Source organism: Mustela nivalis, assembly GCF_964662115.1.
Source record: "Mustela nivalis genome assembly, chromosome: 12".
Lineage (NCBI taxonomy): Eukaryota > Metazoa > Chordata > Mammalia > Carnivora > Mustelidae > Mustela > Mustela nivalis.
Genome location: NC_139031.1, coordinates 94391857 through 94414388, shown reverse-complemented (window position 1 = coordinate 94414388; position 22532 = coordinate 94391857). Strand labels below are relative to the sequence as shown.

Genomic DNA, 22532 nt, shown 5'->3' with positions numbered 1-22532 from the left:
CTGATTTTTCTCTGTTGCTTTTCTGTTCTGGGTTGTATTCATCGTTGCTCCAACCTTTATGCTTTTCTTTCCTTCGTCAGCGTTCCGTTCAGTTTGTTCCAGCTTTGTTTCTGTTGTTGTTAAGTAGGCCATGTGCCCACCGTGGAGCCCAGTGAGGGGCTTGAACTCAGGACCCTGAGATCAACACCTGAGCTGAGATCACGAGTCAGATGCCCAACTGACTGAGCCGTCCAGGCACCCCGTTCTAGTTTTGTAAGGCATGAACTTGGGTGTGGGATTTGAGATCTTTCCTCTGTAATGGAACCATGAGCAGCTATGTGCCGCCTTAGTGCTTCTAAGCGCCTTCTTAGCGCTTTTGAGCATCTTTTGAGTTTTTGTATGTTGTGTTGTTGTTTGCCTTTGCCTCACGATGTTTTAGAACTTCTGTCATGACTTCATCTTTGATCCACTGGTGGTTAGAGGATGTGCTAATTTCCACGTGTTTTTGAATTTTTTTGACTTCTGTGGCTCTCTTGTTTCATTCTGTTGTGAGGAGAAAAGAAACTTCTATGATTTCAGTCCGTTTACATTTGGTTGGACACCTTTCGTGGCCCAACAGGTGAGGTCTACAGTCGGGGCCGTTGTGCATGTGTGCCCTTGAGAGCAGTGTGCGTGCTGCTGTGGTCGGGTAGAGCGTGGGCAGCATCTGTGATGTCGGGTGGGGTGACCCCGCGGTGTCCTCTTTTTCCTTCTTGAGCTTCTGCCTGGCTGTTCTGTCCATGACCAAAAGTGGAATATTCACGTCTCCGACCGTTACTGTAGAAGGACTGTCTGTTTCCCTTCAGTTCTGATGCCAGTTACCGCATAAACTTGGGGGCTCTGATTTTGGTGTATATATGTTTTTAATTGTTAAATCTTTTTTTTTTTTTTTTTTTTTTTTAGATTTTATTGACTCATTTGACAGAGAGCAGGAGAGCACACAGGCAGGGGGAGCAGCAGGCAGGGGGAGCAGGAGAGGGAGAGGCAGGTTCCATACCGAGTAGGGAGCCCAACACAGGCCTCGATCCCAGGACCCTGAGCTCCTGACCTGATTTGAAGGCAGACACTTAACCGACCGAGCCACCCAGGAGCCCCAGTTAAATCTTTTTGATGAATTGACCCTATTCTCAGTATAGAATGTCCTTCTTCGTCTTTCTAGGAATTTTCACTTAAGGTGTGTTTTGGCCGACAGAGGTATCGCCCTCCCAGCTCTCTTTTGGTCACCGGTGACACGAAATAATCTTCTCCCATCTCTTCACTTGGAACCGGATTGTGTCTTTTGTTCTAAAGGGAGTCTCCTGGAAACCGCATATTGTTGGGTTTTGTGTCTTTATTTTTTTCCATCCTGCCAGTCTCTGCCTCTTGAGGGTTCCATTTATTTGCATGTAATTACTGATCGTGGCCACTTTGCCAGTATTCCTGTGCGTGGGCAGGGAGGGTGCATCTTACAGCTTGCTGTCCTTTGTGTCTCTAGAATCCTTTCTTGTAACTAAGGTTTTAAGGAAGGCTGCTTCGGTGTGGACATTTGTGGAATAAGTTATGTTTAGGAGAACCTTTACGAAACACTGAAACTTGCATTGGTCGTTACGGTTCCCTTGATAGTATATCTTGGGGTTGCCGTGCTGGATAGTGGAGAGGTGCCTGCATTTCCTAGCTGACTCCAGAAACCCCTGGCATAAGGTGTCCTGCTGCTGTTTGAGAAGGGTAGGGGGTGTGGATTCCTTCCTTGGCCTGGCACCGAGCTTATGGGACTTGCCTCTGACCCTGTCTTTGACTCTCAGGACCACCCTTGCAAGCAGGGAGAATGGGTGGGGAGAGGGGAGCCCTTCTGGTCCCAGGCCTCATTCAGGGTCAGGGGGGCATGAGCGGGTGGAAGGGTTAGGCTTGTCCTCACAGAGCGTTGGATCCCATGTCCCAGGTTCTTTAATTCCCTGAGAATGGAGAAGTGAGGGGTAGTGTGTTCCCACGAAGGCCCACCTGCTTGAATGATTGGGGGTGTGCTGGTGAGAGGAAGGACTTCATTCATGTATGTTGCTTCTGTGCTCTTAGCATTTTATTTATTTTTTATGATTTTGGCCTTTTTTTTTTTTTTTTGCTGTGAGCACATGAGCAGAGGGAGAGGGAGAAGCAGGCTCCCTGCTGAGCAGGGAGCCCCACAGGAGGCGCCCCAAAGGCAGACCAGTAAGGAACAGGCTTCCCACTCTCCGCATTTTACATATCAAAGGCAAATTCATTTCACAGTTCTGGCCCATATTTGGTCTTCAGCAAACATTTAATTTCCTTTCCCTGGGGGAGTTTTCAGGAAAGATCCTGGGTTCTTGTCAGTCCCAGGGTCTGGAAGCTGTGGGGGGTTTGGGAACACAGGTGATACTATTTAGCCCTGTGCTGTCACATCATAACTGTTCGTCTTTGCTCTCAGGTGTGCTGGCCCCTTCCTCGCCAAGGCCTTGGGTTTGGAGCGGCCTTCTGGAGGCAGGGAACTGGTCTGGTACCAGGCCTCGCACAGTCGTACTCCTTTTTTATTTCTCATGATGTTCGAGGTCCTTGGACGCTTAAGAAGGTGGAGGTGGTCACCTGAATGGATGTATGTCTGCGTGGAGGTCTCACTTAGCCTCTGTTCCTTCTGGTGCCAAATTTGGGCACACACGTGCCACTTGAATTCATTTGACTTCTTAGGTGCCTCTCAGGGTCCATTTGGGCCTGCGCTGGTGAGCGCGGTGGTCTTGCACAGGAGTGCGTCCTTAGGGATAGAAATAACAGGCATTCTGAAGATCCTCGCCCCATTTAGCCAAGCCAGTCTCAAGTGCTCAGGTCAGAAATAGATCCTCTCTCCTCTTAAGCTTGAGCTCAGTCCTGGGAGGTAATCCTGCAGCGGGCAAGAGTAGGGCGGTGCTGTCTGCCCTGGGAGACACTGTGTCCCTCCCTGTCCCCCACAGCGTGTCCCCTCCGGCTGCAAGCTCTGGTCTTCCATGTCGGACCGTTTAAACCTAAGAAGGGGAGCATCTGGGACCAGCATTACAGAGAACATGTCTGGGTGGAGATATGAGCAGGTGCCCTGGGTGCCCCATCAAGCTCAGACCCAAGTTTCTCCCAGGAGAGGTGGAGGACAGAGGGTCACACTCTGGTGTCCACAGTGCACCGTCCACGGGAAGGCTGGCCTTCCTGCAGAACTCTGCTAGAAAACTGGAAATACTGGATGTGTGACATTTGCTGACTGTCCCTATTTGGTGGCTTGTACCGGAGGTAGGAAAGGATGTTCTGAATGCTTCCAGCTCTGCGTCTTGCAGGAATCCCGAAGGACAGGGAGCACAGTTGGGCAGTTACTCTTCAGCGGTGATGGCCCTCCTCGGGCGCCCCCCGCGGATCCGCCCAGCCCTGGAATGGAGTGCAGTGCCCCCGTTTATTTTCGTGGCCCTATCTCAGGTGAACCGTTCTGAAACCCAGTATCCTTGTTCCTGAAATCTCTCCTGATTCACCGAGTCTCTAAGGGCCTTGGTTTTCTGCGTGAACGTGGCTGGTGGTGGTGCAGCCTGTCCTGGGGGCCATCCAAGTCCTGAGTGCTGGGAGAGGTCACTGTTCCGGGGACCCTGCCCCAAGCCTCGGGGCTGCTCAGTCTGTGGACACTGCAGGCCTCACAGGTTTGCTCCCGGGACCACTTCACACCCTTAAAAGTGGCAACCCTGGGGCACCTGTGTGGCTCAGTGGGTTAAGCCTCTGCCTTCAGCTCAGGTCATGATCTCAGGGTCCTGGGATCGAGCCCCACATCGGGCTCTCTGCTCAGTAGGGAGCCTGCAAACCCCCCCTTTCTGCCTGCCTCTGTGCCTACTTGTGATATGTCAAATAAATAAATAAAATCTTAAAAAAAAAAAAAGGTGGCAACCCTCCAGAGCTTGTGTTTTTGTGACCATGCCTATTGATTTTTGCTGTTGCAGAAACAAAGACACATTTCCAAAATATTTATTCCTGCATAAAAAGAAGTCTGTTATATGTAAACATAAGGACTCTGTCTTAAAAACGTGGAGCTGTGTTTTCAAATAAAATTGTAATGAGAGGGGCGCCTGGGTGGCTCAGTGGTTTAAGCCTCTGCCTTCAGCTCGGGTCATGATCTCGGGGTCCTGGGATCGAGCCCTGCATCAGGCTCTCTGCTCAGCGGGGAGCCTGCTTCCCCCCTCTCTCTCTGCCTGCCTCTCTGCCTACTTGTGATCTCTCTCTATCAAATAAATAAATAAAAATCTTTAAAAAAAACAAGAAGTAATGAGAGTGTGGTCATTGTCCATTTTGTAAATCCTGTAAGATCCGGCTTAATAGAAGGCGGATGGGTTCTCAAACTTGCTTCTGCATCCCGTCACATGTCCTGTGGCCTCTGGGACACCCCAGCATGCTCTTGGGGTTGGGGAGAGGCCCCCTGTGTTAGTTAGTCTGAAGGTGATTTTGATGTTGTCCTTGGCACGTGAAGTCGGTCAAGGCTGGGGCTCCCGGGAGAGGCTGCGGGTGGAGGTGTGGGTGTGGGTGTGGGCACGGCCGGGCTGCTGGGATACTGGGGTCTGTCCTGAGCTGGCCCTGCAGCACCCTGTCCTTGGCGAGGGCCCTGTGGACTCCCCTCTGTGTCTCTTGTGTCCTCTCTAGCTCAGGGATGCCCTGAAGACCCTGGCCCAGGGTTGTTGAGCACCAGATGAGGGGGGAACCCGGGTCTTCAGTCTTCCAGCATATTCGTGTCCATTCTGGAGCTGCAGTACACATACCGTGGGAGATGCTGGTGCCCCCTTGAGCTGCATTCACTGAGGGGTCAGCTTGGGATGGGACGTGGATAGATGCTCTGCCTAGCTCGATTCCGGGACTGTGAGACGTGGGGCAGTTGGGTGACTGCTGTTTGCTGAGCCTGTGCCGTGCATCTGCTCCTGCTGGCCACCCAGATTGCAGGGTCGAGTTCCCGGCCACTGTCCTGTTTCCCCACTGGCAACTCCAGTGTCTGCAGAGGCATCTGAGACAGGCGTCAGGCTGAACGCCCCCCAGAGTGCTTTGGGACAGGAGTGAGACCGGCCCTTTGTACCTGAGGCACAGAAGGTAAGCTGAGAGGGGAGAGGGGCCCCACGACCCGGCCCCGTCCCTCCTCTGGCCTGGCCGAGCTGCCCACAGAAGGCCTGGGGCCCCGAAGCCTCAGCCAGTGCTCAGAATCGGATCCTCGGGGTTGGGGCGGGGAAAGCTGGCCTGGAGCTTGGTGTACGGACAGACAGACAGACTATGAGCAGAGGGTGAAGTGGTCTTGGCTCTGGGACCTGTCTTTCTGTGTCAGCATACACTTTACTCACCACGCTTCTGATGCTCCCCAGATCTCCAGACGGCAGTAGTGGGGGGAGGGGTCCTGTAATTCTGTGCGGTTCTGACGCTAATCCCCCAACCACGATGGGCTTTAGGGCTCGAGACTGCACCAGAAAGGGGCCCCCACTTCAGATGCCTGCTGACGTCCCAGGCCCCAGGACTTCAACCAGATGAGTATGAACCGGGGGTGCCCCCCTTGGGGAGTTTGCTCGACTGGCCCATGGAATTCAGGAAGGCAGTTTATTTATGTTTGTAGGTTTGTTATAAAGGCTGCAACTCAGGAATGGCCAGATGGGGGAAATGCAGAGAGCAAGGTACAGGGGAAGGGGGAACATGGAGCTTCCATGTTCTCCCCAGGGGCTCCCAGCACCCCAAAGCGCTCCCCCACCTGGAAGCTCCCTGAACCCTTTACTTTAGGGGTTTTGTGGGGGTTTCATTAGGTGGACGTGGTTCATCAGCTTGCTGGCCATTTGTGGTTAGCTCAGTCTCTCGCCCCCATCCCTTCTCTGGAGGTCCCCTCAGTCTCCAGCCCCCGTCCCTTCCCTGGAGGTCATGAAGGCGGGGACATTTCCACATCCTAACATGCCTGGTCTTTCTGGTGACCATCTGGCTCCCATCCCAAAGGTACCGAGGGGTCCCAGCCACCTGGTTCATTGGCCTACGAGACACTCATCACTCCGGAGGTTCTGGGAGTTATGGGAGCCGTGAGCCAGGAACTGGGACAAGGACCAAATATTTGTTGATTACACCACGCAGGTGACGCATGACAAGCCATAGAGAGTATCTGGGGTGTTGAGCACTGGTCAGCCTGGAAAGTGTGAACGGGAGGCTAGGGATGTGAGGAATCCGAGATCTCTTGGCGAAGGGAAAGTGTTTCAGTGGCTGACGCAGGTGGCATTGGTCAAACTGAAGGGTAGATTGCTCTGCAAGTCTTGATGGCCACTTTCCTCCTGTGGGGTCCCATAGCTCCCTCCTCTCTGGGCATTTAGCATGCATCACAGTTGTGGAAGGTAATGGAATTCTCAAACGATTTAGATAAACATCAGTAATTCTTAGAGGAGACCCCCCCTTCTCCTTTTTTCTTTTTGAAGATTTATTTTAAAGATTTTATTTATTTATTTGACAGAGATCACAAATTGGCAGAGAGGTAGGCAGAGAGAGAGGAGGAAGCAGGCTCCCTGCTGAGCAGAGAGCCTGATTCGGGGCTCGATCCCAGGACCCTGAGATCATGACCGGAGCCTAAGGCAGAGGCTTTAACCCACTGAGCCACCCAGGCGCCCCTGAAGATTTACTTTAGAGAGAGAGTACAAGAAGGGGGAGGGGCGGGGGAGAAAGAGGATCTGGAGCAGACTCGCCACTGACCATGGAGCCTGTCACAGGGCTCGATCCCACGACCCTGAGATCAGGACCTGAGCCAAAACCAAGAGTCAGATGCTTAACTGACTGAGCCATCCAGGAGCCCCTATAGGACACCTTTTGAAGTTCCTCTGTGGTGACTGTTTTAATAGCTCAGATCATCAGGGAGAGGAACATTGAATACTGGCGCATGCAGTGTGGAGTTCGGTGGCGGGGGGGGGGGGGTGCTGAGCTCTTGATTGGCCTTCCAGGGGAATACCCCGCCTTGTCCCTGAGACTCCATTTGCTTGAAGAACACTGGATGTCTCGAGGTGCACTCTCCCTCTCAGCGGCAGACTCTGTTCAGCACGGTTTGCTGGGGACAGCAGCTGCCACAGTGGCCCCTGGGGTGGGTTTCTGCTCCTCTGACGTGGGTAGGGCTCTGCTTTGTCTCTTTCCCTTTGCCTCTGTCCAGGGAGCCAACTTGCCTAGACAGAGGGAGGACCTGCTCTTGGGTCAGTGAGTGAATAGCTGGGATTCCTTAGGGAAGTCAGCTGTAGGGGCTGTGCCCCTCGGGGATTGTCCCCAGCTGGGCCCCTGGGTGTCTAGTAGAACGTTCACGTTCTAGTGAACATCCAAGTTCACTTGGGACGTGTTTCAACATGCTCCTGCTGTTTTTGCAGGGCGGATAAAAGCCGTGCTTGGCCCCGCAGGCCACAGGCTGCTTTTCTTCCCATGTTTTCCTTGTGGGGTGTGGACCAAGCCTTGGCCACGTGCCTGTGTCCTGCCTCGATGGCCCCAAGAAACAAGGTTAGGGACCTTCTTCCAGATGGCTCTGTAGTTGCCCATGCTCATCAGGGAGAAGGGCTGGACAGTGGGTGTGTCCCCCCCTTGTCCTAGTCTGCTCGGGTCTGCCCTCCTGGAATAGCACAGCCTGGGGGCTTCATGAGCTTGGGCATGCTTCTCACCCTTCTGGAAGATGGGGCCAAGACCTGGCGCTGGTGGATTCCCTGTGCCTGTGCTGTGAGGGTTCCCTAACTGGTTTGCAGGGGGCACCTCCTCACTGGGTTTACAAGGAGGGGGGAAGAGGAGGTAAGAAGGGGAGGGAGAGGGAGGGCAGGAGGTGGGAGGAAGAGGGGAGGGGAGAGTGGACAGGGAGGGGGAGGGGGAGGGAGAAGAAGAGAAGGGGGAGGGAGGGCAGGATGGAGGGGAAAGGGAGGAGGGGGAGGGGTGGGGGGAGTAGCTGCTGGAAGGGCTAAGCAGGGCTTGAGAAGGGCTAAGTACAAGGAGGTCACGAAAACTCGTGGCAGAGCCGTACTGCTAGATTTGATAGAAGCACTGGAAGGTGATTAGATTTTTTTTTTTAAAGATTTTATTTATTTATTCGACAGAGAGAGATCACAAGTAGGCAGAGAGGCAAGGGAGAGAGAGAGAGAGAGAGGAGGAAGCAGGCTCCCTGCTGAGCACAGAGCCCGATGCGGGGCTCAATCCCAGGACCGTGAGATCATGACCTGAGCCGAAGGCAGTGGCTTAACCCACTGAGCCACCCAGGCGCCCCTGGGTCGTGTTCACTAGGCCCGGCTGCTGGGCCAGTGTCTCGGCTGGTAAGAACTGCCGCATCTCCCTTGTCCATACCAGAATCTCAGTTCCCCTCACAAAAGGAGCACGTCTCCTCACACGTGTTTGTAGTACTCTATCCCCCGTACCTGGAGCCCGCAGTCGTTCCTTACGGGTGTGTGGAGTGATGCAGAGGAAGAGGCGACTGTCTTTCCTATGTAACTACCGTCCTGCAGGTGGGGGGCATGGGACCTTGGGCTGTGCCCTGTTAATAGGGCTATTCTCCGGGCAGATGGGCATCGACACGAGACTGACTCTGTTTCCCACCAGTTTCCTCTGTGACGAGGGACAAAATCTTCCCCTGTGGTCGCCGGTGCCTCCCTCACTCGACATTGTCCTGTGGTTGGTGGTGCCTCCCTCACTCATCATTGCTTAAAATCCTGTAGCCAAGTTTCTCCACCTGAACGTGGTCTTCACTGTACTTTCCTCTTTATCTTGTTGTTTTTGTCATTGTTTTCCCCTGACTTCCTGAGGGACGAAAGAAAATGGGGAGAAAGGAGAGAAGGAGAACAAAACAAAATCGAGGGGCAGAGTTCTTTGCATTTCTAGAAGCTTCTGGGCTGTATTTCTAGAAGCTTCTGGGCTGTTCTCCCGTTCTTGTGACTTCTCTGCAGCACTTAATAGCCTCATTGTTTTCCGTGGAGAGCTGTGATTTCTCTGGAATCCCTAGAAAGGGGAGCGGGCAGAGCAAGCCACGGGCGAGGGAAGGAGACCATGCTTGAGCGTCACGAGGGACTCAGGTGGGGTTTTGGGGGTGAGGGCTGGTGGGGGGAGAAGCAGCTGGAACGCTGGTCTGAAACTTGACAAAAGCACTTTTTACTAGGAAGATCAGCTCTAAGATTATGTGATTCCTGTTCCCTCTTGCGAACATTCAGACGAGAGTCTGTGGAATAGGGTGAAGGTCTCAGCTGTGCCCCCCAAGCTGTCCGATTGGCCTTCTTTCAGGTCCTGGTTGGTCTGTGTCCTCCTGGGTCCTTTTCTGCCACGAACTCAGGTGAATTCATGGACCTGCACGTTTGTCACTTTCCTCCTCGTGCAAGTAGCCCCTCCCCCTCCTCCTCGGCTCCTTTTCCTTCTTGATCTCCGCCTTTGGCCAGTGCTGTGAGAAGCGTCTTTCGGGATTGATATCATTTTGTCCACAGCACTGCAGGATGTCTGTGGGCCAGCGGGCCCAGGCGAGAGGAGCAGGGCTGGAGCAGGGTCTGGGTGTCTGTGTGGAAGGCAGGGGAGGACATCCCTGGGGAGGGCCGTGCCTGAGCACCTGGAGGAGGCTGGTGGGTGAGGGGAGCTGTGGGTCGGAGGGGAGGCGGGGCCCCAGGGTCAGGCCTGGTGGCTGTTGGGCGTCCCCAAGGATCTGCAGCCTGCTTGAGAGGGGACGCCAGTGCAGCGGGGGTTGAGGCTGGTGTGAGGGAGGAGAGGGGTGGCTGAGGGGGAGGAAGGTGGTGGGTGGGTTTCTCCTGCTCCCGTAGCCGAGCAGCTGCGCTGCTGGTGGAGGTGGGTCGTGCCAAGCCAGGGACGGGGACAGGGACGGGGAGAGGGACAAGTGCATTTTCACTGCTTCCAGTTATTTTTTTCTCCCCAGGTTTTTTGCTGGTCCTTTGGTTTTGTAGAGAGGGCCTGGGGCTGGGAAGGAGGTGGATTTTCCTTCCTGGCTTCCGGGCGAGAATCTTCGGAAGGTGTTCCTTGCCCAGAGTTTGTCGTGTCTTCTTCCGTGCCTTCTCTTAACCGTGTTTCATGATGATTGAGTCGTTCGTCTGTGGGGATGGTGGGGGGTGAGGATCCGCCTGTGTTTTTCTGAGCGCCGCTGGCCCCTAACCCCGGATCTTTCTTTTCGTTCTTCCTTGGTGGCTCGGCTCACCCAGATCCTGTTCCGTTCTGCCGACTTCCGTGTCTGTCCCGGCCTGTCCACCCGTCTGCAGGGAAGCCGGGTCCTGGCAGACAGACCTGGGGTGTCGGCCAGGAGTGCACTCGCTCCCCCATTACCTGAGCCAGTAGCGAGGGGAGGGCTGCCCTTCCCAGGAACAGCCGCGTTTGCGCCAGGCACCTTCTTTCGGATTTCTGGTGGGTTCTTCGCCAAAGTTTCTGGGTTTTCCTCAGATACATATATACTTCTTAAGTCATTATTTCTGTTGCTTCTAAGAATAAGACTGCTTTATTTTTTTGTCACTGTCTGGGTGTTGTTTCCCAGAAAGACGGAGGGCGTGTGGGTTGCGCTGGGATCTGATTTATCAGATGCTGACAGGAGCTTGGCCTTAGCTGGTGGTCCTGTATTTCCTCTGGAAATAACGCCGGCTTCTTAGCTTTTTCTAGACAACTTTCACGCTTGGTTTCTGTTTCGTACCTTGCGGTGTCATCTAGGGGTGTATCACATGGGGTGGCCCCTGCTGTCATCTGGGCTTGCTGTCCCTCACTGTAAGGGCAAGGTTACTGGTTCCTCCTCGTTATGTCAGCCTTTTGGTGGTTGGACGTTTCTGGTAGATGCTTTCATGAGCTCAAGAGCATTCCCTCTTTTACTCCCCGTCTCTGACCTGCAGACCCCTGACAAGCAGGGGAGGTTCCCCCCGTTATCCTCTGTGCTTCGAATTTCAGGCTCTTCTTTTAAATCTTTTTTTTTTCCTCCTCTGAAAGAAAATGATAAAATATGCTTCAAACAATGTGATCGGAAAGAACAAAAATGAAGACAAATGAGTGCATGATTTTTCTATTCTCTTCTTATCCTACAAGTTCTGCTCATCAACGAAATAATAAAACACGTGGGGCAGATTCAAATGCCTGATGATTCAGTCCTGGCTCTCTCCTCTCTTTGCTCTGGGACCTTGGGAGGTACTCACTGTACCTCAGCCTTGGTTTCTTCATCCTGAGAAACAGTTCTGCTTTGAAGGATTGACGGCGTTTCCTTGTCCGTAAGCAAGAACCATTCATTTTTACATTCCGTTATGTGTCTTCTCTGCATTTACTTGTTTCAGTTTAATCCTCAAAAACCTCTTCTGTGGTGGGTGGTGGAGCATCTGGCGAGGCGTGTGACCTAGGCAGGTTGTCAATCAGGGTGGTGGTCATTGCTATTTGTGGGCAACACGGCCGTCCCCTTCATCCCTGGTGGCATCAGCAGGACAGTCAGGGAAAGCTGGTCGACCCCAGAGTGTCAGCCCCATGGATCCTGTGTGCCAGCGTGTGGAAGCCTGATGATTAGGACACGGTCTTCCTAGAGCACATGCTGCAAACCCAAACATTCCTGTTGGCCAGCCCCTTTCGGATGAACGCTCTTGCTTGTAGCTCTGTGCTGGTACCACACTATTTTGACCATTTTTGCTTTATAATTTACTGTGAGAGGAGGGCAGCTCTCCCTTAGTGTGCACCAACCGCAGACTTGTGACTGATTGCGCTCGTTTTCATGCATTTAGGTTGATAGCCGCATCTCATTTACAAAACGAACTTTCATTTCTCAATTGATTGCTTTGAAGGGCATCGGATCTCTGCGAGGTGTCCTCTTCCCGTTGGGAACTTTGCCTGTTTCCCTGAATCCGGGGCTCTTCCATGTCTGGGGCAGGCTGCAACTTCTCTGGCTTACGTAGGGCTGTGCTTCTGCTGTTGGGATGGAGCTAAAACATGTGTGTGTGCGCACGTACCCTTCTCCGTGCAGTCACTGCATCTGTGGGCACGTGCATTTACCCTGTCCCTTGCTGTTCCTCTGACTGACTTTAGGGGGAGGTTTCCTGCCTCTTTGGAGTCGGTAGCCTGTCTTGCTGCAGGTCCAGTCGGGGAGGCCTCGGATAGCTGGTCTTCGAGCTTGCTCGATGGCCCGCTCCTGGAAGCCCCACGGTGAGGACTGGAGGATCCTTGGTTCTGCTTGACCGTGGAGTTGAGATCCCCGTCTGGGCCCAGGCGTACGTTTTTATTAAGTCAGGGTGACTTCTGGGATGGTGGCCAGTTGGGTGGGATTCCCTGACCTGGGCCAACTTGCCATCCCTGTGGGAGCCCCTGAGGGTCGCTGGTGGACGGGCCATGGAGGGAGGGCCCTTCTGGACGCTGGCCATGACCGCCCTCCTGCATTGTTGCTGAATGCTTCCGGTGTGCTGGAGGGTTCCAAAGGACGGTGTTGGCATCTGGGTGCGGCCGAGGTCATTGTGACATTTCTGGAATGGCGCGTCCCGCCTGCAGGCAGACCCACTTAAAGCCGTGTGAGCTCTGGCATTTCCGTGTAATTTTGCTTCTCTTTTAGGCTGCCTTCAGGTTCTGGCACTTGCCTTCTGACATTATATAATGACTTTTCCTTAGGTTCCATTCCATTGATCCATTTCTCAATCTGTCGTTCTCCGTTTGCTGTCACAAACGGACTCTGCTATCTGGAAGGTATTGAATTTAAGTTTTTTTTAAATGAAGAGCGTTCTGTCCCCTTTTACCAAGGCCTAGACTCTCCCAGAGCCGTGTGGCTGCTCCCACTGAATGTCCTCATCACGAAAGGTGGGATTTGTTGGGTGTCTGGATGTTTTGGAAGATACCACAGATACTACACAGGGATTGGGGGTCCTTTGTTTCTGATATGCATTGGGAGTCGGTTAGGATGTTGGTTTTTCACCCAAGTTCACAGACGTAGGATTTCAGGTTCACATTGTGTCTGGTGGGGAGCGGGCAGGAGACGCGCTGTTTGACCCATGGGCAAAAGGTGCAGAGTGTCGGTAACTGTGCTTAATGTCACGGACCCGGCAGTGGCTCCCCTGGTGTTGGGTGCGGACGGGCCGTGGCTCATGGTGCCTGGAGGTTTGCTGGTGGCATGTGCTCTGTGGCCCTTGCTTGGTCCTGACCTTGAGGAGGACCATCTCAGCTCTGCCGGTTCACCGCGGTCAGAACTCAGCCTGTCTTTGGGCCCTCTGCCGGGACGTTCAACATTCACTTTCTTAAAAATAGACAGAAATGGTTAGTGAGCTTGACGAGTTCATGGTTCATGGCGTCAATGAGTCATGAGCTTAAATGGTTAATGGCGATGTGCTCGACAAGCAGCTGCCTGTCCTTTTTCTCCAGTGACAGATGAATTTATGTTGTCTTGTTACAAAGTAAGGCAAATCTCCCAAGCCTATGTTTGATCACACACTTTTTTTTTGAAATTTGTGGTCACTTAGCTACTAGAGCTAAGAGACGTTGCAGTGGGTGTAATTGCTCTAACCCATTCAGACTTGTGGATTCTTTGAGGGTGAGAGCAAGGGGCCCTTTACTATACAACGCCTTCGCATCGACAGGTGACCTTCAGTGTTTATCATGCACGTAATCGTGTATCCTGTGTCCCCCTTTCCCTCCTCAGAAGATCAGCGTCCCGTCTGAACACCGGCAGGCTTCCTAGTGTGCAGGTGGCCAGCGTATTTGACCCCTCATCGTGGGGCAACTGTGGGACGCGTCCTGGTTCATGATATCTCTTATTCCTTTAACGTTTACTGAACGTTGGGTCAGTATCTTTACAGCCTGGCTCATTTCTCCCTCATAAAAGCTCTAGGTGGAGTACTGTTGTGGTGCTGATTTTTGGGACTCAGAGGCTCACTCAGTATCTCACCCAGATGTCACCTGCTGAGACGGGGGAGTGTCAGGAGCTACAGGGCTCTCCGGCCCCCGTGCTGGATCCTTCCCCACTGTGTTCTAGATCTCTGACTTCTTCCATAGCAGGTCAGAGATGCAGGATTTGTCTGCACTTGGAGTGATCAGGGAGGGTTACTTTAGGGATCTCATCCCTGCCAAGGGCACCCACGTCCCAGACCCTGGACCAAGCACAGAGGCAGTGGCGGTGATGAAGTGGCCTCAGGTTTGCTCTGTGCCGATCGCCCCACGGAGTCCCCAGGGGAGTGTGTTGCATGTGACCCGTGAAGAGTCAGTGGCGTTCTGAGTGATGGATCACCGTCCTCGGGGACGTGGGCCCTCCGCGCACTACCTGCATAGGAGCCAGGGTCCGGGAGCGCCCCAGTGGCTGAACACTGCCCCCCATCCGGGCTGGGGTTAGTCTTGGTCCTGACACTGTCCCGGGATCCTAGAACAGTCCTCCTGCTCATCCCTCAGGAAAGATGACTTGTGGAGGGAATCAAAGCCAGTAACCAGGATTCAAAGGGCAGACGCACCTGCTTCTGCTCCTCCTGTGCAAGGCACATGCATGGTGCCCAGTGGAGCCTGTCTGCCCCGTGGGGTGGTGCCTGGGCTGAGATGGAGGAGGGTCTCTGTAGCATGGGCTGAGGGTTGTCACCTGGGAGAGGAGCCTGGGAAGGATGTGGGCTTTGATCGGGGCTCAAAGCATGAATTATGGGTGAACTTGATCTTGCGGGAGGGCAAAGGTCCGTGCATTCCCTGCCCCGCCCGCCTTGGGGGCACAAGCTTTTCCTGGGCTGGAGGGGGAGGATGTGCAGACGGAGGCCTGGGACCCAGAGCTGCCCCTCTCCCTTCTCCCGGCTCTGGTCTCCGCAGGCATCTGTCTCTGCAGTCCGTTGACATGGCAACTAGAAGCCTACTCCTCCTGGACTTCTTTCTCGTTCTGCTCTTTGAAGAATTTTTTAAATTAAATCTTCTTGAAAAAAATATCCTGTGTGTCTGTTTTAAAAGATTTTAGTCTTGGGTGCAGAGCATAAGATGCACGTCCCCCCAAGTTCCATGCGCTCAGTGACGGCCTCTTTGACTTTCAGCTTCGGAGTGGAGCATCATGCTGAGCCGGAGCAGGGTGCCCTGGGGAGCGTGGGTGCCGTGACCGTGGCTGTGACCGTGGCCGTGACCGTGACCGGCAGCGGGGTCTCACCTGGGTCCTCTCTGTCGAGCTGCAGCAGCTGCCAAACCACCCAAGCCTGGGCAAGCCCCTGACAGGTGAGGTCCGTTGGGTGTTTCACCGGTACGCACAGATCCGTCTTAGGAGGAGGATCGACTGTTAAATATTGATAAGGCGAGGTCAGTAAGCACTTGCCATCGCAGGCCGGGGCGTAACAGTGGCTCCTTTATTCTGGGTTTCTGCAGGGAGTCTCTGTACTTGCCTCTCCCTGGCCCCTCTCCCCGCCTTCACTCACTGGGCCGAGGTGGGTGGCCCGAGACCCGTCCTCGCTGGGCCTCGTCGGGCTTTGCGGGCCACCCTTTGTGTCTGGTGCGCGTGCCTCCCCCTCTCCAGGCCCCTCTTCGTGTTCCATCAGGAGGGGTGGGGGTACCACCTGGGTTGTCCTGAGACATGCATGTGAGCCCTCAGAGACTGGCACGGACCCTTCCTCCAGTCCCAGTCGGCGGGGGTGTGGGGATCTACTCATGCCCCCTGTGGGTGTCTTAGTGGGGGAACCGAGGCCAGAGCAGTCTTCCAGCAAACGCTCCTGCTCGAGCCTCTACTCCCAGGGAGGACGGTGGGTGAGGGAGAGAGTGTCCTTCAGCTCGGGCTGCTGTAGGTAATAGCACAGCCTGGGCGGTGTGAACAGCAGACGTGTGTTTTGGCTCAGCACTGGAGGTCGGGAGGCCGACATCAAGGGTGAGCAGAGATGGTTCCTCTATGGAAGGTGGCTTTGGCCTTTCTCCTTGGCACGGGGGCGGCTGCCTTCTCCCTGCTCTGAGCGTGGCCTGCCTTCTGTGTGCGCCTGTGTCCTCATCGCTTTTTCTTAGAAGGACAGGAGTCCTCCTGGATGACAGCCCACCTGTCACCTCATTTGACCTTAATCACCCCTTTGAAGACCCTTCTCTGAAGACAGAACGTTCTGCAGCTCGAGCTTAGGGCTTCCGCGTGGGCGCATGTGGATTTGGCCCCTAACCGAGGGGACCCCGGGCCGAGGAACTGGGCTCCACAGCCCTTGGGACAGGGGTGCTGGCCTTTCTGTCCAGCTTGCCTACTTCAGGTGGTCTCTTTCCTTGACCATGGACTCCTGAATTGTACGGTGCAGAACAGAAGGGCTTCAATTCTTCGGTTAATCGGGATTGTTTTTTTTTTTTTTTTTTTTTTAAGATTTTATTTATTTGACAGACAGAGATCACCGGTAGGCAGAGAGAGAGAGAGAGGAGGAAGCAGGCTCCCTGCTGAGCAGAGAGCCCGATGCGGGGCTCGATCCCAGTACCCTGAGACCATGACCTGAGCAGAAGGCAGAGGCTTTAACCCACTGAGCCACCCAGGTGCCCTAATCGGGATTGTTATTCACACCTCCCTGGAGCATCCGCCTCATGTGAGGTGGTAAACGACATTTATATGTCCTGTTCCGGGCTGCGAGGGTACAGGCTTGCATTTCTTTTTCTCTGGATAGCTAGCATGGCAACTGACTTTTTATTCTGGGGTGTGAGGTTTTTTTTGTCCCCTGTGAGCCCTCGCAGACAAGACATCCCCCACACGGTTGGGAACAGCTGTAGCTTCTCCTGCTCCTGCCCCCTGTCCCGCTCCCGTGAACCCGTGACCTCCTGGAGCTTCTCCTGCCTTCCTGCAGGACCAGTGCCCTCAGTCTTCAGTGAATGAGATGGAGAGGAAGCGGGTCGTGGCTGATTACGGCTCTGTCCCTTTGGTCTCGCAGACCTGGGGCACAGGTGCTGGACAGCTGCTGCTTGTCTTGGCCCTGTTTTCGCTCTCCTGGGGGGCCAAGTAGTTCCTGAAGCTCCGGGGCTGGGGTGCAGAAGGAGGGTGGCGGGGCGGGGGAGAGGGGGCCGGCCGATGCTCCCACCTGGAGGCGGCCATCCGCTGGACCCCTGTGCGCCCTCCCGCTGCCTCTGTCCTTTAGCCGGGACCTGGGGGTTCTTACGTGCGGTGCTGAGCTTCCCTGGGGGTCTCTGGCGGGTCATCACAGTGCCCGAGATGCACATCCAGGAAAACCCAGGAAGCGTCCCTGGTCTCTCCTGTCCCCACTCCCTCAATTGTCAGTCCAGCCTTCACCTCAGGTCCTTGCCTTTCCCTGTTAGCATTTGAGCACGGCTCTTCTTCTTCTTCTTTTTTTTTTTTAATACATTTTATTTATTTATCTGACAGACAGAGATCACAAGTAGGCAGAGAGGCAAGCAGCGGGGCTGGAAGCAGGCTCTCTGAGGAGCAGAGAGCCCAATGCGGGGCTCAATGCCAGGACCCTGGGATCATGACCCGAGCCAAAGGCAGAGGCTTTAACCCACTGAACCACCCAGGCACCCCAAACATGGCTCTTCTTCAAAGCCGTGAGCCCCTGGTGCCGAGAGCCTCCCCAGGACCTCTTGGCTCAGGCACACAATGAAACCAAGTCTTGTTTCACAGCTGATCCTCCTGTCGGGGGCTTGAAATCCAATTCTCTATGGCGCTTAGGCTTGGGGTCCTCCGGCGTGGAAAGCACGGTGTAGGGTATGCCGCGTCTGTCCTCCGGGAGTGGGGAGCTGGGTCTGGGGCCATCCATCCCCGGGTGGGTGACAGACTGCCTACAGAGGTCAGTGGGTGTCGTGACTAAGGGGTGGCTCCCTGAAGGTTGCTCCCGGGAGGGTGTTTCCAAAAACACTTGAGCTGCAAAACCCTTCCTTAGCCTGAACCATCATGTGATCTCCTCTCCCGCAGCAGGTGTCGGTCCCACTGATGCTTGTGGGGCCTCAGAGCCTCTTGGGCCTGGGGGGATGGCTGGATGGTGGATGGGTGCCTTCGTGTCTCCCCGTGGTACTGACAGCTCCCATAATGGGCTTCTCCAGGGATGAGGCCAAGGAAGAAATTCTTAGATTTTTTTTAAAGCCAGTTTTTGTTTTTGATTTTAAGATTTTATTTACTTATTTGAGAGAGAAAGAGCAGGTGAGCACAAGCAAGGGGCAGACTCCCCATTGAGCAGAGAGCCCGATGCGGGACTCGATCCCAGGACCCTGAGATCATGACCTGAGCCGAAGGCAGACGCTTCACCGACTGAGCCCTCCAGACACCCCTAAAAGCCAGTTTGTATTATCCCTGGCCTCACTCTGCATCCTTAGTCCCAGACAGACGATTTAAAAACTGCACTTACCTGTGACACAGAGGTAGCAGGGGAGCGGGGGAGGTGCAGGTCTGCCGGCTGCGCAAGAGGCCATTCTGCTGGGAGGTCTAGTGTGCGTCCTCTGCAAGGCAGTGCCCACCTCACCACGTGCACGGATGGCTCCGTGGCGTCCTCCACCGTCCCCGGCATCAAAGAGAACCAATCTGACCCGAGTTAGGCTCTGCTAACTTGAATGTGGCGTGTAACACGTTTGATGGAAACCATTGGATCAGTTCTCATTTCCTGACGTTTTCTGCTCATTTGGTAAGTTGCAGAGAGCCCATGTTTGGTACCAGAGGCTGTGCTAGGTGAGGTGCTGGGGGCTCTGGGCCCTCGGGCTGGCCACAGCCCTGGCACATGTGGAACATGTCCTAGAAGCAAGATAATCCCTTAAGAACTCATTTGTCTTTGATCTGTGAGTTGGAGCCCTGTCCCCGGGGGGGTTTAGGAAGATGCTGAAACACCACATAAGATGGTCTGAGAGGGACCATTTAGTGGCCAACAGGGAGATTAGTAAATTACAGGCTTCAGTGTGGGTGGTGACTCTGACCAGGGCACCCAGCGTCTGGGTATGGGTGAGCCTGCCGTGGGGATCGTGATCCCGGAGGGGGCTGTGAGCGACAGTGCGGGGAGATCTGTTGGGCATTAGGGCCGCCCTCCCTCTGTTCTTCACTGTCGCTGCGTCCCAAGAACCCTGTTTGTTTTGGGGTCGTCATGAGAGACAGGGAAAGGTACAGAGGGGCTTATGTTGCCCGATGTCTGTGCTCCCACTCCTGATCCCTCGGAGGCTCCGGTGGGCCTACAGCTTGGCCGCCCCCTGGCCCCAGTTTTTGTTGCTTTTGTTGCTCTCATTGGAGAGTTTGTAGGGGTGGTTGACTTGGGTCAGGGCGTCGCATCCCCAGGCCCCATGTCTACGGTCTTGCCCTGTCTGTGGGGCTCCTCCTGGAGTCTGCTCTCGCCTGGCAGCAGAGGTGGGCCTGCCCCAGCCTTGGGGCTCCCACTTGGTCCCCTGTGCACCGCAGGGGACACGTCTCTGGGCCTCCAACCCTGGGGACTCAGCGAGAGGAGGGCTAGTTACTGCTGGCTGGTGTGACCTGTTTAGCAAGACCGGGCCCTGCGGAGGCGGGAGCCATTCCTCTGCCCAGCGGTGCTGACGGGTGCTTCCTCCCCATCTACAGTATGACTGACTGCCAGACCTTCTCAGGGCCGAGCTACAAATGGAGCGACTTCTGTCTTCCTCTTTTTGAGGGCAGAGAGTCCCAGTCCTGCTGTCGCTTGAGGCCAGCGTTCGTGCAGAGAGACTTGAGGGGACTGGCACGCACGCTGTGGCATCTTCCTCTCTGGCCTGCTCCCTCCTCCTGGCTTCTAGAACCACACGCGTCTGCGCATGCTGCTCTCTTCCTGCACGCTCTTGTTCTTTTCCCTTGTTCACTGTGCTTCTGCCGCCCGCTCCGAGCTGGAACCATCCTTAAAGTTCTTTTGGCAGACTTTTTTTGTGTCGTCCCATGGAGTGCCTGTGTTGTTTCATTTCTGCCTCATAAGGAGCGCGACTCCCTCTCCCTTGCCATGCACACGTCGCACGGCCCTGGACCTTTGCCCCCATCGGCTGCTGGTAGTCCTGGCTTCTGGTCACCATGGATGGCCTTGAGGGCAGTGCTGGGTCTCGGCACCTGGCTTCTTGATGGAAGGAACTGACAGCTCGTGGCCTCAGCTGGAAGCAAGAAAGAGAGCCCGGTGCTCCCGGCTTGCGGGTCCCCGGGAGATGGAGCTCTCCAGCTCTCTTCTGTAGCAGGAGAGTCCGTCCTCGTTTGAGAGGCTTTCTTATGACGGCTGCTCAGAAACCCATGCTGGTTCCAACCGACTCCTGTCACCGTGGGCATCTGTGGCTGTCTTCTCCTGTTCTGGTCACGAGGGATCTTGTTCTTGCAGTGACGGGTGAACTTCGGTGGTACTCTGGGCATCTGGGGTTTAGGGTGAGCGTCACGATCCTGCTTCATCTCCATGGTGGGTCTTCCCCGTGGAGGCGTTGCTCCTGGTCTGTGTGGGGCTGTGTGGCCCCTGCCTGCTGGGCCTGGCCACTGTCACCTGAGGACAGCCTTGTCTCAGTTCAGGGGGACATCCACACCTTCTCAGAGCACTGCCTCCCCGCAGCCGAGTGCAGAGGAAATTCCACTCGCCTTTGGGCCCCCTGGGAACAGGGTCGGGGAGTGGAGGGTGTACACGCATGCCTCGTTCCTTGTCGGGGGTCACTCTGCTCCCACCAGACCCTGTTGGCACGGGAGGCGGGGGTGAGGGGCAGAGATGCCGACGCAGCCCACCTTTCCCTCCTTGTTCCCTTTATGATGCTGGGGGCAAGTGGAGGCAGAGCTCCCCCGGGGCTCCCCCAGGCCATACTCCGGCGAGGGGTCAGTTGTCCTGTTTCCGCTGGGTGGGACACAGAAGATCACTTCCTGTTTGGCCAGCAGACACTGTTCCGGGGGATCCAAGTAGGACCCCACCCCGCCACTGCCAAGTCAAGGGCTGGATGGGGGCGGTGTGAAAAATGAGCCCCCGTGTGCCCTGCTGAGACTGGGGTAGGGGGGCAGGTTCTTCCAGTGCTGTTGGGTAGAGTAGGGTGGCTGTTGTGGACAAGGCTTTTGGTTTTGTTAGAACCGTTTTCTTCCCCCATCCTTTGTATGGGGTGTATGTATGTGGGGGGCAGGCTTTCCGGAAGCGTGTCTTGTGCAGGTCTGCTGGTGGTTTCCGGTTGGAGACTTGTGCTGTGCTCTGTCCGGGAATCTGTGTGAAGTGAAAGGAACCGGGAACTCACCGCGGTTTTCTTCCTCTGGAGGCCGTCCCGTGGCCCCCAGGCAACGGCCCTCTTCTCTGCACTGGGCAGAGCTCCTGTGGGGTTCCTGGGTGCCATCTGAGGGCCACACCTGTCACCTATCTTCAAGAGAGATTTCCCGTTCTTTCTTGGGGCGGGGGAGCCTGGTGACGCAGTTCCTGAGGGGGTTGCCGGCCGGCGGCAACAGAGCACTCCGAGGTAAAGGAGGATTCATTTTTCTCTGAGTCACAGTCGCAGTTAGAGAGGGTGGAGGCCTGTAATGACGGTAATGACGTGTGGCGAGACGGTGACGGCGAGCCCAGGGGGACTGGGCGGCTCCGTGTCCGCGCTCCAGGCTTCCGCGTGGGCAGCAGCAGCAGCCTCGGTCCCGGGGACGGGGCAGCGGACAGAGACGCGGGTGGCGTTCCAGAGCTGCGCCTTCTTGGTCCTGCTGCGTCTACGGGTGACCTGATGCCCACAGATGGCTCCTTGGGACGTCCTTGCTGCCGCGGCTGCTGCCATGTGTAGGACCAGTGCGGGGAGGCGCTGCTCTCAGAGTGGCACATCCTGCCGATTGCAAACTTCGGAGGAGAAACTCTTGGTGGTTATTTATCCTGACCCTGGTAGTGTGGCACTCATGTGGCCTGTGTAGACACAAACCTCTTTCTTTTTCCAGCAAAACAGTTGTAAAATTCCATTTTACCATTAGACATTCAAGAATGTCGACCATTTGTGACGGTCATGACGAACGAAAAGCCGAGTCTCACGTGAAGGAGGTTATTACGTGTGGAGACCTCTAGGACGTCGGAGTTGGGAGAATTTTTAGCGTCACCTAGGTGGCAGAGAACCGTTTAGACCTTTTTTATGTAAGAAAGCAAGAGTTTGTAAAAAAAAAAAATAGGTGTTTCGATGTGGCGCATCTTCCTGTAGTCGGAGTTTAGGACTTCCCGTGATGGTTTTGAAAGAGGCGCCTTCATGGCTTTTTCCTTTTTGGGGGCTGGGGGTGGGTCTCGCCTTGTCCATGAGACCAGAGCTGTTCTCGCTCAGAGTCTGTGGGGCCAGGACAGACATCCTTCTGTTTTCACCTGGGCCGGCCCCTGTCCGGCCATGACGGTCAGTGTGCATGTTGCCTAAAGCCAGAATGTCGAAGGTCAGAGTGCATAGGCCGGTGAGGGTCCTAACCTCACCCCGTGTCGGGCCGGCTGTGCCCTTTACTTAGGTGGCCTCATCTCACCCCCAGCTAACGGGTGATGAGGGACCCTGGACCTTCTCCAGGCCACACAGTGGTGGGCGCTGGCTCACACGTGGCCTGGGCTCTGCTCCACGTGGCTCCTGCTCTTAACGAGGACGCGAGAGGCAGAGCAGAAGACTGGTACCTGGTCCCACCTTCCTTTCCGATTACAGAAGCAGGAAGGACTCATAGTAAAATGGGGGTTTTATGGGAAGCCCCATGGTCTTACTTTCCTCCCGTGCCCCTCCGATGCTTTGATCTAGCAGCGCGGCTCTCTGGAGCA

General features: G+C 55.1%; 1 protein-coding gene across 11 annotated transcripts in view; it reads left to right on the top strand.

Moving 5' to 3' along the window:
* Positions 1–22532, top strand: part of GRB10 (growth factor receptor bound protein 10) — a 172045-nt gene that overhangs the window by 17182 nt on the left and 132331 nt on the right. For 7 of the 11 annotated variants that reach the window (XM_082692791.1, XM_082692787.1, XM_082692785.1 and 4 more), the window contains one exon: positions 14943–15117. The exons of 2 other annotated variants lie outside the window; for them this stretch is intronic. The gene's annotated coding sequence lies outside the window, so the exon portion shown is untranslated. Of the gene's footprint in view, positions 1–13585; positions 13727–14942; positions 15199–22532 lie in introns of all 11 variants that reach the window. 2 more of the 11 variants (XM_082692794.1, XM_082692789.1) reach the window with 2 other exon arrangements.